This window comes from Chenopodium album, chromosome 13 (assembly GCF_948465745.1).
Source record: "Chenopodium album chromosome 13, dcCheAlbu1.1, whole genome shotgun sequence".
Taxonomy (NCBI): domain Eukaryota; kingdom Viridiplantae; phylum Streptophyta; class Magnoliopsida; order Caryophyllales; family Amaranthaceae; genus Chenopodium; species Chenopodium album.
In genome coordinates, this window is record NC_137846.1 from 49,808,495 (window position 1) to 49,828,308 (window position 19,814).

The following is a 19,814-nucleotide window of genomic DNA, read 5'->3' on the forward strand; positions in this document are numbered from 1 at the left end:
GGTTAATTAGGTTGGGAAGGGGGTTAGAGCAACTCGCCAACTCCAATGGTTGCTTTTAGGGACTAGCTTGCAATTTTAATAATTTTAAGTTAATAGCCAAACCATTGGAGGATAGTTTAATAATTAGCTTGGCCAAGCTAATGCCAAGCAAATTAGCTAATTATTTAAAAAATAAAGCTGAAAAATCTAAATGTTAATTAGCTTAACCATTGTGGCATAAATTAGCTAGAAGGAAGAATAGTTTTGCAATTCTAGGTGGCATGGCAAGCTAATTTGGCAATTAGCTTGCCGTTAGAGTTGCTGGGTAAGAAATGAAAAAGTGGGCCCCTCAAACGGTGAAATTAGACGGAATCAGTTTGTGAGTAGTAGTTCACAAACTTTTGCAAAATATGGTTAGTTGTTATTTGTTAACAAATTTCTTAAAAACGGGTATTTGTTTACAAAAGAGGCAAAAAAAAAATGATAGTTGTATACAAATTTTCCTATATAAATCTGGTTTTTAATCTTATCAATAAAGGTAACTTTTAAAAAGTGTTTGGTTTAACTTACTGAAATCAATACTTCGTACTAAATAAATTTTTAGTACACACGCAAGGTTGAAGATTGTGATAATTGGTATGAAAACTGACGTTGTTTGTATGTCTCATATTGGTTTAAATGGTTTTTTCATCAATTTTAAAAAAATTAATCACTAAAACACGAAAACTAAAATAATTGATGAACAATGAGCTTTAATACCATTGTAAATATCATCAACAATATATACAATTTTTTAATTAGGTCCCCAACAACTCAAGAACATGACTTTTCTAAGAGATTCCTCAGATTGCTTCAATTTCTCATCTCTAATTTTCTGAGAAATTAAAGAAGAAGAAGACCCAGAAATCTTTTTAGCTTGAGAATAAGATCTAACATTATTTTTAGCATGATTTTGAAGAGATCTTATAGTATAATTCCACCTTGCATAACCTTGATCTTTCATCCCTTCTACTGCTGCTACTATTATCCATGCTCTGCTTTTTACTGAACTCATTTTTACAAGTAGTAATTTTATGAGTAATTTTAAGAGGAAATTGGGTGTTTTTATTTCGTTGGATTTATGATTTAAATTGTTGAAAGTTTGATGATTTAGAATGGTAGATGAAATTGGGTTTTATTAAGGGGCATAAAAGAGGGAAGAGATAGTAAAGGTAGAGCCAAGACGAGGTAGTTGTTTTGGGGAATACCGAAGGAAGAGATACCCCTGGTTTATGGGACATACCATTGTCCTCATTAGTTTACTCCATCCGGAGTATAAATAAACTATAAAGTATGGAGTATGGTTTCCCATGATGTTCAAAATTAGAGGCGTCAAAAGTACATTTGATCCGACTCGATCCAAAATCGACCCGAAAAATATTCGATGCGGATGTAGACTCGCATGGATATAATAATTTAGCATGATTCAAGTTTAAAATTGACCCGACCGACTCGACCCGACCTAACCTCATCAGACCTGATCGATCATTTGATTTGACACCTCTATTCAAAAACGTCTTTGAATTATGTCTCCACCAAACAATCCGATCGTACACACCCATATGGCCATTATATGCTCGTATGAAATTTTTTACTCCAATCGCTGTTAGAGTAAAGGGAGTAAAAGACGTGTTGTTTGGTCGAATTATTGCTTTTCTAGATTGGTTAATTTACTTCATGGATAGGTTGTGGTTTATGCTTATCATATTTGTTCACGGGTTGGTGTAGAGTAGACTTTTTACATATAAGAGAAAAAACTTACCCAAAAAGAAATCGTGTCAACTTAAAATAAGCTTCTAAAAAAAAAAATTCATGTGATCTTTTTTACTTGACCTTTTATTTTATTATTTTTTTTCATTTTTTAGCAAGCTTGTCAATCCAAAACTTTATCTATCAATAACTATAACTTTCCACAAGTAAAAATTATAAAAGTTGTATATTATGATAGTACTCCCTCCGTTTTTAAATACTTCCTCCACTTTTCTTTTTTGGCCGTTTTAAAATACATACTCCATTTCCTTATTTGGAAAGCTTTTACAATACAATATTTAATTCATTTCTTTTACATAGTGGACCCAACATAATATGTTATTAATTTCATATTCGATTTCTCTTCTCTAATTCTCAACTACTTTGATTTTTACATTTTTTGTATTCCTCCCTCTACTCCACTACCTCCATATTTTATTACTTTTTTCAATTTCTCCTGAAACTCCGCACATGAAGAAATAGAGCAAATATTTAAAAACGGAGGAAGTATTTAACTATTTATAAAGACGAATTTAAAAATATCCAACATGAATATATTTTTCCTTACATATTATTCACAAAAAATGGACAAAAGGGGGGCATTGAATAGTCTAAATTCAAAGCGAGTCAAGTAAAAAAGAACGGAAGAAGTACGTGTCAACTAAAAAAATGGAGGCAAATATTATTTTTGTTAAATTACTCCATACGGATAGATAGGTAACAATCCTTTTGGTCAACAACGTCCAAAATATGATCATTAGCATTTAGCTCATACTTCCTTTGTCCCTTATTAATACTCTCTCTGTTTTTAAATACTTGTTCCATTTCTTTATGCGTTGTTCTATTTCTCCATGTACGAAATTTTAGGAGAAATGGAAGAAAATCATAAAATAAGGAGATAGTGGGGGTAGGTGGAAGAATAAAAGTTAGTAAAAAGTAAAACTAGTTGAGAGAATTGGAAGAGGGATGAAATTATTAAAATATCATTTGTGTTGGGTTAATTAGTTGATAAAATGAATTAAATATAGTAAAAACTTTTCAAATTAGGAAATGGAGCAAGTATTTAAAACGACTGGAAAAGAAAAGTGGAGCGAGTATTTAAAAACGGAGGGAGTAGTTCCTTTGGCTAAATTTTAGTTCCAAAATGTTCACCCCATTTACATTTTTCAAAAACCATTAATATTAATTTTTTTACCAAAATTCCCTCCAATTTGCAATAATATTTGTCCAAATTTAACTCTTCATGTAAGTTTTGTTTTTCTATATATTTATATTACTTTCTCTCTCTACTCTTTTTGCACACGCAATGTAAATTTATCTTTCCAATATACTTTTACTAATTCTTATTTATGTTTATTAATTCTTGTGAAAATTGCCAATAAAGCACCATCAACAAGGGATAGATGGAGTATTGCATCAGTAGAAATATTAAAACAATCTTATTAAATTGAGCAAAAATGATACTCCCTCCGTTCCTGATTGATAGTCACTTTTGGCTTTTTTCGTGATTCAAAATGTTAGTCACATTTTTTTTTCAAGTACCATTAATATTATTTTTTTACCAAAATTCTCTAACATTTGCAAAAATATTTGTGCAAATTTAACTTTCCCATGTAGTTTAATTACTTTCTCTCTCTACTTTTTTGCATACCCAATGTAAATTTACTTTTTCAATGTACTTTCTTTAATTCTCCTTAATTCCCGTGAATTTTTTTTAGCAAAAATGACTATCAATAGGGGACGGAGGGAGTATTAAAGGAGAATAAGGGTCTGTTCATATTTACTGAACTGAACTGAACTGAACTGATTGGAGCTGAACTAAACTGAACTGAACTGAACTGATTGGAGCTGAACTAAACTGAACTGAACTGAACTGAAAAATTAAAATGCATAAAAATATATGAAAATGTTTATGAAAATTAATGATAATATATATAGTGGATTGTGAAAAATATAAAAGTGTTTTAAAAATAACTCTGTATTTTAAATTATTATATTTTAAATTATTAAATTATTAAATTTTTGTGTATTATATTTTAAATATATATATATAAATATATATTTTAAATTAGTATAATTATTATTTTTATTTTTATTTTTATTTTTATCATTATTATTTTATTATTATTATTATTATTGTTATTATTATTATTGTTATTATTTATATTATTATTGTCGTTGTTGTAATATGCTAAAACATCTAAAACAAAAAAATTAAGAACTGAGCTGAACTGAGCTGAACTGAACTGATTAGAGCTGAACTGAACTGAAAATAAGTAAATATGAACAGGCCCTAAAAGTACTTTTAAGTGTCTTTCCAAAAAAAAAAAAAAAAAAACCTCTTATGAGTGAATTTAAAATGAATGTATTTGTGTAGGATGCGTATCCTCTTCCGTCTCACAACAACAACAACAACAACAAAAGACGAGTATCCTCTATCTATCATCGATCAACGACCTAATGTTATAATCAAAACGTCAAGCTTCAATAGATACCATATAATTATACATTAACTTTTACCATGTTTTTCCATTACAAATCATAAAGATCCAAATTACCAATAGCAGTGCCATACTATCAACACTTAGGGCGTGTTCGGCGCTAGCTTTTGAGTAGCTTTTAGTGGTTAAACCACTACCTAACAAAAAATGTGAGTGTTTGACAAAGTAGTGGTTAAGGTAGCTTTTAGTGGTGAAGGTAGCTTTTATGAAAAGCTAGAAAAATTAGCTTTTGAAATTTGAGGTAGCTTTTGAGATAGCCGTTGGAAATTTAATCTATAGTTTTAAAAATAAAATATTGATTTTTATATGTAACAGTTAGTCAACCACTACTTTACCGAATACTTATATCTAAATTATTTATCTTCACAGCTAACAACTTGGTGACAGCTAACAGCCACCTACACAGCTAACAGCTACCTCCACAGCTACAACTACCTTCACAGCTATAATTTGCCGAACACACCCTTAATCTGCTCATATTAAGTGATTAAATTAATTGCACAAAAGTTTAGTACTTAAAAGATTATCAATTTAAGATTCATTTTTTTTTTTTTTTAAAGAATTTAAGATTCATTTCTTTAGTACACTACAATCATATTTATAACTAAAAATGTTAATATCCTAGCTGGTGCTTGTATCATTTTGATTGATTAAGTTTAATCATCTACTTCTATTTTGGAAAATTTGTTAGAAACTATTTTTTTTGGGGCTAATAGTTAAATAGCGCCTGAATAATAATAATAATAATAATAATAATAATAATAATAATAATAATAAATCCCTATAGTATGGTTCATCTTCATAAGTTAGACTTAATAAATTATCAAAGGTGCGAATTTTGGCTAATTAAAACAATGATCAAACAACCAAATATGAGACCAAAAAAACTTGATTAAACACTATTTATATAACAAATATACAATCAAGATTATACAAATACAAGATTAAGAAGGACCCCAGCAATTCAAGTACATAACTTTCTTAAGAGATTCCTCAGATTCTCTCAATTTCTCATCCCTAAAATTCTGAGAAATTACAGAAGAAGAAGACCCAGAAAGCTTTTTAGCTTGAGAATAAGATCTAATATTATTCTTAACATGTTGATTAACTGACTTTACTCCATAATTCCACTTTGCATAACCTTGATTTTTCATCCCTTCTACTGCTGCTACTATTATCCATGCTCTGCTTTTGACTGAACTCATTTTTTTATTATTATTTTTTTAATAAGAAATTTTAATTTTAGAAATTTGGGAATTTTTTTTTTAATTTTTTGGAGGAAGTTTGATTAATTTGATTGAAATTATGGTGAAGGTGTATTTATAGAAGAAGAGTGAATTGAATAGTGGGGTTGTTTTGGTAAAAACAAGAGGAATGGAACCCCTGGTTTTTTGGATGGAAAGTGGGGTCCATTATTAATAATAATGGCAATTAAAGTGGGTGTTAAAAAAAGATAAGATGGGGTCCACAAAAGGCAAGAACAATGAAAGGGCAGTTTGATGAAATGTCCCAAAATTGGTAGGACTGATTTAGGTGAGATTTGGATAAGGTGAGACTTTACTTACGTGTGAGAATCTTGGTTTATATAATTGTATTTTTTAATTGTACTTAGATCTAATTGTCCCCCTAAGCATACTCTTAATTTAGTCATTAACATTGGGGAAGTAGTGTAAGGCTGTTGCACGTGCGCGCATATGTACATAGTAATAAAAAAAAAAGTTGTGGCTAAGATTTTATCATGGAGATTTCGGAGATAAAAACTCGTACAAATGATCAATGATAATTACCTTGGATTTGGTAGATAATGCACTAGCCAATCTTTACCTTCTTTATGCTGGTGTGTAGTTTGAGTATTAATGATTTATCACGTATAATTAGTATTGGGTTGTCCTTTTATGGTTGATATAATATGATCGTATGAGCATGAATGCAAGATGGTGGGATTATTTTGCCCAATCAAGCCACGATATGAAAATTTTGTACCAAATGAGTCACGATGGGAGGCATATTCAGTTTTTAACCAAATTATACAACTACAAAATGTTTAATGAAGCTTATCATGCCAATTGTGAAAGAGTTCATAGAACAGCTAAAATGACCCTTCCTGAATTCCAACAGTTAGGTTCTGTTCTCATATGATTATTTTCAGTTTAGTTCAGCTCTAATAAGTTCAGTTCAGTTTAGATCAGCTCCTAATTTCCTTCTCTTTATAAATTATTCAGTTCAGTTTAGTTCAGCTCTAATAAGTTCAGTTTAGTTCAGCTGATTTCAGTCAATGAAAACAGGCCCCTTTGCAAATGCTTACCAGTCACCACCTCTTTCTTTTCCCTCCCTCTAAAAAGATGTTGTACTAGTTGTTGGGTGTTAGAGGTTATATGTCAATAATTAGGGTTTTGATTAAAATTAAATGAACTTTAATACTATTGTTTTTTTTTTTTTTTTAAATAAATAAAAATTAGTGTTGTTCTTACTTCAAAAAGTACATATAGCTGTCCAAGAATACTACTTCACCCAATACCATTTATCTTTAGTGAATATTTAACTTTAATCAAAACTATTAGAAGACATAATTACAAACAAAGGGCCAGTCCCTATCAAACTTTATTTAATTTATTTATTTTAATTATAGTTTCACAAATTATTTATACCACTTATTTTCTTTTTCATTTCTATAATACTAGTACTCGCCTAAAGTGATAGACAAAATAGATGCAACTTGCTACCAGCCCCACAATTCCAAATTACAATTATTACAGATGAAATAGAAAACAATAGAAAATTTTGTATAAAATGCATTTTTCCCAAACTAATGATTACCTAGCACTTGCCTTTAACATAGTGCTTTCATAATTTCATTAAAAATATATTTAAATAACTTAAAAATACCTTTTTATATGAAAGGAGCCCAATTAATCATCATGATAAATAAAAATTATTTATCTAATATCATTTTTAAATAAATCAACAAAAAAAAAGTCTCAATCAACTTTTTATTTTCGTGTATATATATATATATATATATATATATATATATATATATATATATATATATATATATATATATATATATATATATATATATCATGAAGATCAACTTATACATTCTTCTTTCATATGCTCTTATAAATTTATAATACAATTCTTTCAATGTTAATCTAATATTATTGTACATATAACTATATAAGTTGTCATTTTGAAATTCATGCACACATCTAGGCATGGAGCATATAGGATGTAATAGCTCTAAATTAATTTAATGTGATTATTATTCGTTGCTAATCATAATATAAGTCAGAAAAACTAATGAAATAAACCATCTATTAATATATAACAAAAGATGTAACATACATTATGTACATATATTTCATAAATCATAATAATAAAGTTTATGATACAATTAATTGGTACCCCAACAATTGAAATACATAACATTCTTAAGAGATTCATCCGAATGTTTCAACTTATCATCCCTAATAATCTTATTGGATAAAACACTCGAGGCTGAAGAATTTACACTTTTACCCTCAGAATATGACCGAATATTGCTCTTAACTTGTTGATGAAGAGACCTAATTTGGTAATTCCACTTTGAGAATCCTTCATCTTTTAAACTTTCTACCGAGGCAATGCTTCCTGCTGCAATCAAGCATCTTGTAGTCATCTTTATTAACTTCAAAAATGTGAATGAAAACTATATGATAAAATTTTAGAATATGATGGTGATGATGATAAAAATTTGCTAGTTATTTCTGTTTTTGTTGAATGATATTAATTGCTTGTATATATAGGAAATTAGGGTGAAATACTTGAATGCTATTGGTTGTTAAAGAGATAAGAGGTGTGGGATGTCACGTGGGTTTGGTTGTACGGATAGAGTGATTAATAGCATAGGATTAGGACTTTAGGAGGATGAGTCATACAATGAAATTAAGATTTATATGGACGTGTCTTGGTTACAAATTGCCACTGTCTATTACGGTATTACCCATATAATTGAGCCGTTTTTTATGGGTTTTTCGTGAGGTATTATTATAGGGGAGGCCTTCCAAAGGGAGGTTAGTTATGTATGAGTAAATGCATAACAAGGGGCATGGGGTCATTTCACGTAAATGCATTTATGAATTTAGAGTAGTACCACTGGGTGATCAATTGTATCACTAGATGATTAAATGGTATCATTGAATATTACAGTGGTACTATTTATGTATGTAGTGGTACTATATATTCATTCAATGGTACTCACTACGTGTAGAAATAGTATCACTACGGTAGAAGTAGTATCACTACATAGTCAATGGTACTATCTAAAAGCTTTCAAAGGTACATTTAAAAAATGGCCCCACTTACCCATCTCTCTCCTCTTTTCTCTCACCCCATGTGCTTTTTAATATTTTAATATTTATTATGCATTTGCAAATGCATAACTAACCTTCCTCACTACTTCCACATTATAGGGCTCACGATTGTCTCCCTTCAACCCCCATACGCCAAACCCATGTGACGAAGGATATTCTAGGTGGTATACAGGTAGTTTGAATTGACTTTAATTCTCTAATTTTAGTCGGATTGAGTTGTTTATACAATGATTATGTTTTAAGTTGTTTTTTTTTGTTGTTTTTCTTGAATTATTATTATTGAATGGTTTTTTTTTTCCTGTATTGATGATATGTGGAGTTCTATAAATGTTAATTGTTACAGTTATAAAAAATCGAGAAAATACTGACTTGATTAAAGCGTTTTTCCTTAGCTCGGATAAGTTTTTCAAATAAAAATATAAGTGAATTTAGCATTTTTACATGGAGAAGATTTTAAAGTGATTTAGATGTAAAATACGTTGTAAATGCTAGGAGTTAAAGTACATACAAAGTTTTAACAACTGTAGTAAGGACTAAGGAAGAACCAAATAAATAAGTCTTACATATCTTTTACTTGGGTTATATACATACATTATCAATATATGACACATATACAATGTTTTTAATTGTAATTGATGACATATAATTTGTTACACAAATTCATCAATTTATAATAGCCCTAGCTAGCCTAATATTACAATCAAATTTAGTTTATTATAACTTAAGCTCCACCACAGCCTGTTGAACTTTTTCAAGCAGTGAAAGTTTTTCTTTAAGCTCTTCTACTTCCTTATTAGTGATTTCCATACTAGCCATATCGGATAATGCTTCAGCTTCATAGGATGAAATTTCATTTTTGAGTTCCAATATCTGTTGTAATTTCATTCCCATGTCTTGTTGAGATCTTTCGGATTCAAAGAGTTGTTTCTTAAGCCTCTCTTCTTGCTTTCTCGATCCTTCTAAGCTAGTTTTGACAAACAAACCCTCTGCCCTAATGAACTGAAGTTGCTTCTCAAGATCCAAAACCTTTTGTAATTTTGTATTCATATCTTTATGCAAATTTTCACAACTTTGTAGGTGTTCTTTAAGCATATTTTCCTCCTTTTTTGACACTTCAAATTCACCCTTTGTTGTTAATCCCTTATTCTTAGTATCCTCAAGTTCTTTCTCAAGCTTCATTACCATATTCAATTTCATATCCATTTCTTCTAAGATCTTTTCTAGACCTAAAAGTTGTTCATTGAGCATATCTTCCTCCTTTTTCGACGCTTCTAAATCAACTTTGGTAGACAACACTTCCTCATTGACACATACAACTTGTTTTTCTAACTCGATTACCTTTCGCAACTTCATTTCTACATCCTCTTCAATTTTTCGTCGATTTAAAAGTTGTTCTTTTAGTTCTTCTTCCTCTTTTTTCGATGCTTCTAAGTTACACTTATTTGTTAATGCCTCAACCTTAGTTGAAGCAAATTGTTCTTGGAGTTCCCCTAACTTTAACAATTTGTCTATCATAAGTTCACGACCCAAATTATCTTCTGTAAGCTTTTCTACCCTTTGGTTCAACCTTTCCAAACGAGCCCTAGTAGATGATAAATCATTCTGAGTTGATGAAAGTTGTGCTTCAAGCTGGCTATTCCTATTTTCAGCTTCTTTTACTTTTTTATTACCGCCGGTAAAAAAATCAAAAAAACCCATATTTTTTCTGAGTTTGAAAAAAAAAAAAAATTTGAAAACACCAAAAGGGTGTAAAATGTGTAACTTTTGGCTTAAATCAACAAAATCTAGCTAAGAAATTATCATACTAAAAGTTGTAACAAAGATTTCGCTTAAGAAGGAGTTAAATTACATTTGATTATACGTAATTATGTAAGGCAAAATAATTAATGTATGTATTCTTTTCTTGTGCATAAGTTAATTCCTAGATTATATTGAATGGTGAAACATATATTCTTTTCCAAACTACTTGCCACCAGAATGGAATAAATTCTGAAATATGAATAATTAAATAGTAAGAAAACTCAATTAAGAAGGCCAAATTATGTAATATAATAACAAATATACAATTGATACAATACAGTCAAAACCCCAAGGCGAGTGACCCAACTAGCTACATGCGAATTAATTTAGTTAGTAAAGTCTTAGAAATAATCGTAAAACTTTATAACAAGTCTCGTCCACATCATTAATTAACGAAACTCTAATTAGGACCCCAACAGCTTAAGTACATGACTTTCCTAAGAGATTCTTCAGATTGATTCAATTTTTCATCTCTAATTTTTTGGGGAATTAGGGAAGAAGATCTAACATTATTCTTAGCATGTTGATGAAGAGATCTTATTGCATGATTCCACCTTGCATAACCTTGATCTTTCATTCCTTCTATTGCTGCTAGTACTATCCATGCTCTGCTTTTTACTGAACTCATTCTTTTTTAATTAGAAACTTAAAATGTAAATTTTTTAGATTTGGGAATTATTTTGGAAATTTGTTGATTAATTTGATTGAAAGTTTGAAGCTTGAGAAATGGTTGATTAATGGGGTTTAGGTTGGATTTATAAAGGAGGAAAAAGATGGTGATTATTTATTTTTCTTTTTTTGTTGACACAAAAGATGGTGATTTGTTGATTGTATTGGCAAATACAGAAGAAAGGGTGCCCCTGGTTTTTTGGGACAGTTAATGTGAAAGTGAGCACTAAAATACAGCCAAAAAAAGGTTCATTGAATTAAGAGAAATTCAGAAATAGCATAATTTTTGTAATTTAGCCATATTATAATATGGATAAGGTGGGATTACGTGTGAGAATCTTTTGTAATTTTGGAAGTATTGTCTTACACTAAATGAATTACATAAAGGGTCGTAAACATCAATTGAAACATTTGTCTTCTTCTATTGGGAGAATTAAGTGAATTGCAATTTAATCAATACTTATGTTTAGAGCACCAACATTGATTAAACCAATGTTTATGAATAGTGAGTTCAAATGTTATATAGAGACGCTTCAAAAAGAGGAAAAAAAACAAGAGAGTAATATAAAGCGCAATCCAAGACATAATAACATCAATTTGATATATCTATTGTAAATTTTAGTCTTGTTACTTAATACATGTCGATTAATAAATGATCATATTATAATGATAGAGAGCGAGTATGAGAAAAGTTGAAGAAAATAGATATCCAACAAAATGAGTATTACGCTCAATTTCAATATATACTTTTAGTGATAAAATAGTCTATCATTTGCCTTTTTTTGTACCAAAATCAAATGTCATAATTTTTACTTGTTTATTTATTGGAAAACTTGCAAATAGCAGCCATTTAAAAAAAAATTGCAAATTGCAACCCAAAAGTTCATATAAATTGTAAATTGCAGCCCGATTTAACTTTTTCATCGGTTTACTAGTTGAAAAATCTTCGATTAAGGTTTTAGGAGCCATTTTAGACCTTAGGGGATCGAATTGAGCTCGTAATTAGCAAAAAAATAACGTAAGTATCTCGTTTTGCGTAACAAAAATATATCGATTTGTGGAAACTGTAAATATGAGACACTTTCGTTATTTTTTTTTGCTAATTTCGAGCTCAATTCGGGTCCCTAAGGGTTAAAATGACCCTTAAAACCTTAACCGAAGATTTTTCAACATGTAACCGATGAAAAAATTAAACCGGACTGCAATTTACAATTTATACGAACTTTTGGGCTGCAATTTGCAAAAAATTTTTTAAATGGCTACAATTTGCAAAATACGAACTTTAAATGGCTGCAATTTGCAAATTTTCCTTATTTATTTATATAACTTTATTTTTTCATACCAAATTGTCTAGGATATGTCTACTCTTAAATCAAAATGGCTGATTGGCCGAGTTTGGAGTTGATAAAAAAAAAAAAAAAGGGTTTCCTTCCTTTAAATATTACTACTCCCTCTGCCTAATTGTTTGCTCCACTTTCCTTTTTAAGGTGTCCCAAAAAAATTACCCCATACTACTTTTGGCATGTTTTCCCACTTGCACTCTCTCTATCTCTCTCCTCATTGATATTTGTGTCAAACCATGTGCATCATATTTTGCCCAAAACCTTAATAAAGTGGATTTATGGTTTGGGGCAAACAATTGGGGACAGAGGGAGTACCAAGTATGAATTTTTGTTGTTTATGGGTACACCACCTGGTAGATCAGTATCGAAGCTTGACCTTGCTCAACTGTAATCAATCCCCTATAAAATGTTTACAAGTGAATCGGGTTCAAAGTCAATTTTTGTGATAAAGGGATTTTTTTTTTTTCTTTTTTTGAAGCATAGTGATAAATTACTAGTTATTAAGTGATAATATAGATTGGGCCAAGTCATTTTGTCATTTTCAATTATTATTATCATTATTATTATTATTATTTTACAAGAAATTGGTAGAGAGCCGAGATACAATCTGGCCCCCCTACTCCTCTAGTTATAGACTTATACCGAACATGTTGAAGCTATTATTATTATTATTATTATTATTATTATTATTTAAAAAAAACCTACAAAGTCAATCAATTTATAAGAAATTGGTGGGGAGCCGAGATACAATCTGGGCCCCCACCCCTCTAGCTATTGCGAACCCGATCCTGCTGAAGATGTGAGCAGCCGCACGAGCACCAATATCCCGAGTCTTAGAGAACGCCTGAACCCGCTTCAGCAACGCAATAGCATCCTTCTCTAATTCCCTCAACGAAGAAAAGGAGAAAGGAAGAAAACCATAGTCAATAGCCATGCAACGCGCCCCATACTTATCCCGCTTCCACTGAGCCACCGCCGACACAACACGACCAGGAATGAAGTCAGACAACCCCGATTGCGTTAAAGGTGAAGACCCCGTCTAGTCAACACATACATCAAGGCCTCTATCCCAAGAATAAAGCAACACATCTGCTGGTCGCCGAATACATCCCCAGTAAAAACCTGAGAGCAAGCAGAGCACGGTGTTGAGACAAAGAACAATGGAACACCCATCCGATAACACAACACAGATTGATATGTCTTAGCGTTTATTGTCTGACCTAATCCAGAAATAGGGATTGCCCGAAGCCAAGCAGAGGTGTGATCACCCTGCTGCGACTTCCACAATGCCGACTGCATAGGAGACAAAGAAAAGGTGGATTCCGTAGAAGCAGTAATCTTTGTGAAATATATATCTGCCAATTTCTTTATAAGTTTAGGGGCAGCGACCTCACAAGGATTACCTAAAATGTCAGACTCAACCGTTCCATTAAACAGACTCAAGGCATCCTCAAAAGCTTGACCAAGACCCACAATACCAGTACGATGCAGAAGCTACGTCTGCAACCTAGCAGACTGCAATCGAGAAGCAAGAAAAGCATAATGACGTACATCACCTGCGGAATAAACACCAAGCCGTCCAAATGCAAATGGTAAGGCGGCAAGCCGCCACTGCCATCACCAAACCCGGGCCTCGAAGCAGTAACAATACGCTCCAAGGAAGATCGAAGAGCCTCGTCAAAAACGCGCTGAGCCGCCTCGAAAGCATCTGGAGGACAAGTACGCAAGGCAAAGTAGAGTTTAGAAACTCCAGTACATGCCCTAAGTAATAACAGCTCACATTGAGGATCATCCAGCATAGCAACCTTATCCATAAGCGCAATGGTCTTGGTCACCTTCTGCATCACAAGATCGCCACTAAACCTGGAATCAGAATTAACGGGACCACTAAGCAGCTTAACACCATGCAATGGTCGAGCAATAGAAGGGGAAAAAAACACCCACAAGTCAGCTTTGAGGGTCTTATTTACTAAAAAAAAAGTGTATGCTTTCCATTCTAGTGTATTAGTCCATTTTATTTTGGTTATTTGTTGAATGAATGATGGTAATAATTAATATTGGGTTAAACTTATACATAAAAAAAAATTAAAAAAAAATAATAAAAAAAAGGATAGAAAATTTTATTATTGGATAATTCAAGAGATAAGGTGGGTGGGACATTACATGGCTTTTGGTTAAAAAAAGAAAATATAAAAATAGGGTGTGATTTTGGAACCATTATTGGGAAACATTACAAAAAAAAACCGGATTTCAATAAAAAATTATACGTTTATTATAAAGGTACTTTAAAATAATCTAAAGTTACCTTTTAACGATTGAAAGTTACTCTGTAAATTTAAGTTATGTTGATGTAAATAAATGTTTTATTACAAATTTTTATATATGGCTGGTTACATGATGAGTCATATTTATATAGAGTTTATAGGCACGTTTATGCTAAGTTTATAGTAGCTTTTAGGTCTTTTGTTGCTTTTTAGGTCGTAAATACATAAGTTGTTTATTTTTTTACTCTATTACGCTCCGTTTGTGTTTTTCTTAATGTTTCAGGTGATTTGATAGACATTTGGACGCTTTCGTAGTGTTTGGAGTTGAATAGGACAATGAAAGGATGAAAAGTTGATGAATCGAGGTTGTTCAATGAAGGATATATATTTGTTCAATATTATTTTGAGATTTATATGCATAAGGAATGAATATAATATCCACAAGGGTTGCTATGCATCTTTCGGAAATGAATTTGAGCTAGAAACGAAGTAAAACGATGTTTTACAAAGTGGCAAAACTGACCTTTGCTCACTCTTTTGATCATAACTTGAGTTATACAAATTGGATTGAAGTGATTCAAGTTGCGTTGGAAACTAGACTTGAAGAGCTTTCCAACAGTAGGTCACACGCCTATATACAACGTATAAATCAGAAGTTACAAGCCTGTGAAGTTGACACATTGCCCAGTAGCCCCGAGCGAAAGCTCGCAAGGTAGCTCGCATAGGCCTCGAGCAATAGCATCCCCGAGCGAGAGCTCACTCGACTAGGGAGCTATAGCTCCAGTTTACCCACGAAAGCAGCAAGCAAGGGGCATCGTAGCACGTCTTTTGCTCGGCCCTCGATTCCATCGAGTTCTATCGTCCAATCGTTTGACAACTTGTGTAATTTATATTTTACTTTTCTTTAATTATTTTTAGATTAGTTTTAGGATAATATAAATACTCCAAGGGATATTATTTTTTCCCTTATGCCTTTTTATACTTTTTATTTTACGTTCGTTTTAGCTTTCTCTTTAGCCCTAGTTTTTTCATGGACAGCTCCATAGATTCCTCCATGGATTTGTCCTTTAATTTGTTACTTTAATTTATAGAGGTTATATTATTTCTTTACTTTAGATTATGCTTTCTTTATTAGTTTTAGTTTTAATTATTTATTTCATGCTAGAGTAGTTTATTTCTAGGGTTTGGGAATCCATGTTTATACTATGAATCTTGATTGATGTTATTGATATTTTAATTATTGATTTCTCTAATTGATAGTGTTTTGTTGTTAATCTTGCAACCTGATCAATTGTATGATTAATTCATGTTAATAAGAGTTTGAATCGAAAGATCTTACTTTTAGAGGCTTACCTACAATTAGCAATTCTGATTATGTTAGCGACCGAACTACATATGTTGAATTGAGAGCGTTAAGACCCGACCGTAGGCTTAGCAATTGCTCTAGATAATTGATTGATTGAATTGTTATTGATATTTGATAGATTTAGAACTATAAGCATGGTGAACCGCAACCCTAGGTCTTTTTATCAATTGTTTTATTCCTATTTTAATTTAGACTACTTCCCTATCCCAATTTCATGACATAGTTTAGTTTCTCCAATTTCTTAGAGGTTAGATTGAATACCATCTCCCTGTGGATTCGACCCTACTTACCCTACTACATTGTTAGTTGGTTTTGTTAGGAATTTATTTTTGACAGGTGTACGACAACCTATCATTACACCGTGTGGTCGTAGTTACTTGTAGGGGGTTACTTTTTTGGTCAGGGGTTACCTTTTTTTTTTTGGTCCGGGTAGGGGTTACTTATATTGGGGTTACTCATTTGATCAGGGGTTATCTACAGGGGTTACTCGTTTGGTCAGGAGTTACTTGTAATTTATTTTTTTCTAATGGGTGGTTACTTATTTTGGGGCTACTCGTTTGTTCAGGGGTAAATTATAGGGGTTATCTATAGGGGGTTACTCGTTTGGTCAGGGGTTACTTGTATTTTTTTTTAACGGGTAGGGGTTACTTATTTTGGGCTACTAGTTTGGTAAGGGTTACTTTTTTGATGAGGTGTTATTTGTAAGGTTTTATTTTTATTTATTTATTTATTTTTTAAAACGGGTAGGGGTTACTTATTCTGGGAATACTCGTTTGGTTGAGGGTTACTTATAGGGGGTTACTCGTTTTAGTTAGGAATTACTTGTAAGGGTTATTATTTTTTTTTTCTAACGGTTAGGAGTTATTTATTTTGGGGCTACTCGTTTGGTCAAGAGTAAATTATAGGGGTTACTTATTTAGGGGCTACTTATTCAAGGGTTAGTTACTCGGTCAGTCAGGTGTTAATCTCACACTAAAAACGAGTTAACCGACTGAGTAAGTAACCCCTACCACGGCTACCAGTAACCCCTGAATAATTAACCCCTGAGTAAGTAGCCCATATAAATATTCTTGAATAAATAACCAATATAAGTAACTCCTGAATGTAACCCCTACAAGTAACTCTACCCCACCTGAAAACAAGCTAACCGACTGAGTAAGAAACCCTTACAAGTAACTCTATAGGTCATAAGTAACCCCTAAAAGTATCTTCTAAATACGTTATCCATACAAGTAACCGTTGACTAGCTAACCCCTACAAGTAGTGTGGCCAGACACAGAAAAATGACCGAAATTTTATATTAATATTATTGATAAAATTTATACAAAAAAGGTCTACGCGTTACCCTAATTTATTAAAATTTACCGTGTTTCAAAAAAAAAATAAATAAATAAATTTATTAAAAGTTACCTCTATGAATGTGACAAAAGTTGTTGTCATTATTGATAGAGTCATTCAACGTTAATTAAAGCGTATTGGACGTGCATCCTCCCATCTCTATATCACGAGGGGCAACGCCCATTTTCCTGTGAGGAGGTATGGTGCCACCGTGCCATGGTCATGTATCTTTCAAGGTCCACCTTTAGGTACAACCTAGTTTTCATGTCCTTTACATCCATCTATCATTCAGTTCGATTTAGATTATGTCGGTTTAAATCATGTCTATGTTATATTCGGATAATATAATCATTTTACACATTAAGTATTTGATAATAATTTATAAACATATCGGAGTATTTCAAAATTTATTTTTAAGCACTTGGATTGAAAATTGAATAGTCTAATATTAAGATTAGTATGGATTTCGATGAAGTTACTTATGGTATGATACGTCGTACTAATGGTTCTTAGTTATTCCACCCTTGTGAAGAACTACATAACCGGTTCGTTATACATTTTTTGTGCAAAAGTCAATTCCAATACTTGATATCAACTTGGTTTTATCATAAATAAATAAATCTGTAGATAAGCAAATAATTATAAAAGGATTACTACGAAATAAAGTATAGAATGAAAAAAAGTTTCTTCATTATAATGTAACTCAATTCGAATAGAAGCAACATACTATCTCCATTACAAGTTATGTGCAACGATTTGACATAAAGCAGACAGGAAAATTGTGTAATCGTTGCACATAACCGTAACGGAGGTAGTATATAAATAAATTAAAACCCATTACCTATTGGACATTATCCCTTCATGAAACATAGAACACATCCTAATATAAATTATAAGTACGTGTTTTTTTACAAAACTTGTACCGGCTAATCGATTAATTAGGATCCCAACAATTTAAATACATAATCTTAAGGGTGATCAACTTCTCATTCTTACTACTCATAACAACGCTATTGGAATCAACAATTGAGGTTGAAGCTCTCAAATGCTGCAATGCTGCTTGATGCAACTACTCAGGTAATTGTGTTGTACTGTTCATCTTCTTTGAAATCCTAGAGGAAAAATAACACAACCACGTCCAAAAATTGTCCTTTGCTTCTCAAAAATACTATGATAAAAAACTTGAAGGTAAAAAAGAAGTAAGATTTCAAGGTTTTAATTAAGGGGGGATCGAGCTAGATAGCTAGTATTTTTGTTGTTTGGTACTTTGGTTGAATGATAAATGTTGATTGATGAAAATATATGTTACACTTTGTTTGTGTATTTATAGATTTGGGATTTTATTATGTTTTCTATAATTGGGTGCACATGGAAATGAAGATGAGTCATGTTGACAAAAATTTGGAGTAAAATTGTAGATCAACGTGTCCTTCTCCCAACGGTAGTGGCATTTTGAGTAATGATGTTGAACCCACGTAACAAACCCATGTTCAATACAAGTTAGACCCTTTTTTTTTGAGTTTATAGACAAGTAAAGCAAAGTAGAATCCATTTCAACAGAGTTGAATAGACGTTAGTAGAACAGAGCTCAACAGAGCAGAAATAAACGGCCTTACTCAATTTTTGAGTCCATTTTTAGAAATGGAGTAAAACACTAGTACTTTGTATTTTATCATGTGAAACTTTGTTTTAGTAAATTAGAATCCTTCCGTTTTTAGTAGTACTAATTTGTATTGTTTTGGTTTTGCACAACATGAATAATTCGTTTTAGGTTGTTCTATTTTATATTTTCTCCTGTTTATTCAAAATCGCACTATGTCACTTAAATTAAACAATCATATAAATTTCAGGAAGAGATTTGAGTAGGTAAGCTTTCAAAAGACTTAACTACTAATTAACATAAACACCAATTTCTTGCGTGCAGTTTATCTTTTAATTTGTATGCTAATCGAAGGATTTATGTCTTCGTCAAGTGCAATTACTACATATATAAATGGATTAAATTATAGAGATAATTAAGTTCGTACTTTTGGATTGTCGTTATATCATAGCTAGAGGTAGTAACGATCTTAGGCAAGTAAATTAGCATAAAGTCCAATTGGATGGATCCTATAAGGTCACACAAAGCGCAATTTTTAAGATGCATCATGGTGCACCTAGAAATAGGTGCACCACGCCTATACTTTTGAACATTTAGTAAAAAAAATCTGAACAATTGCAACTTTTGAACATGTAGTAAAAATATCTGAACATCGCAAATTTTGAACATTTAGTTAAAAAATCTGAACAATCGCAATGCATCACACCTATACTTTTGAACATTTAGTAAAAAAATCTGAACAATCGCGAATTTTGAACATTTAGTGAAAAAATCTTAACATCGCAAATTTTGAACATTTAGTAAAAAAAAT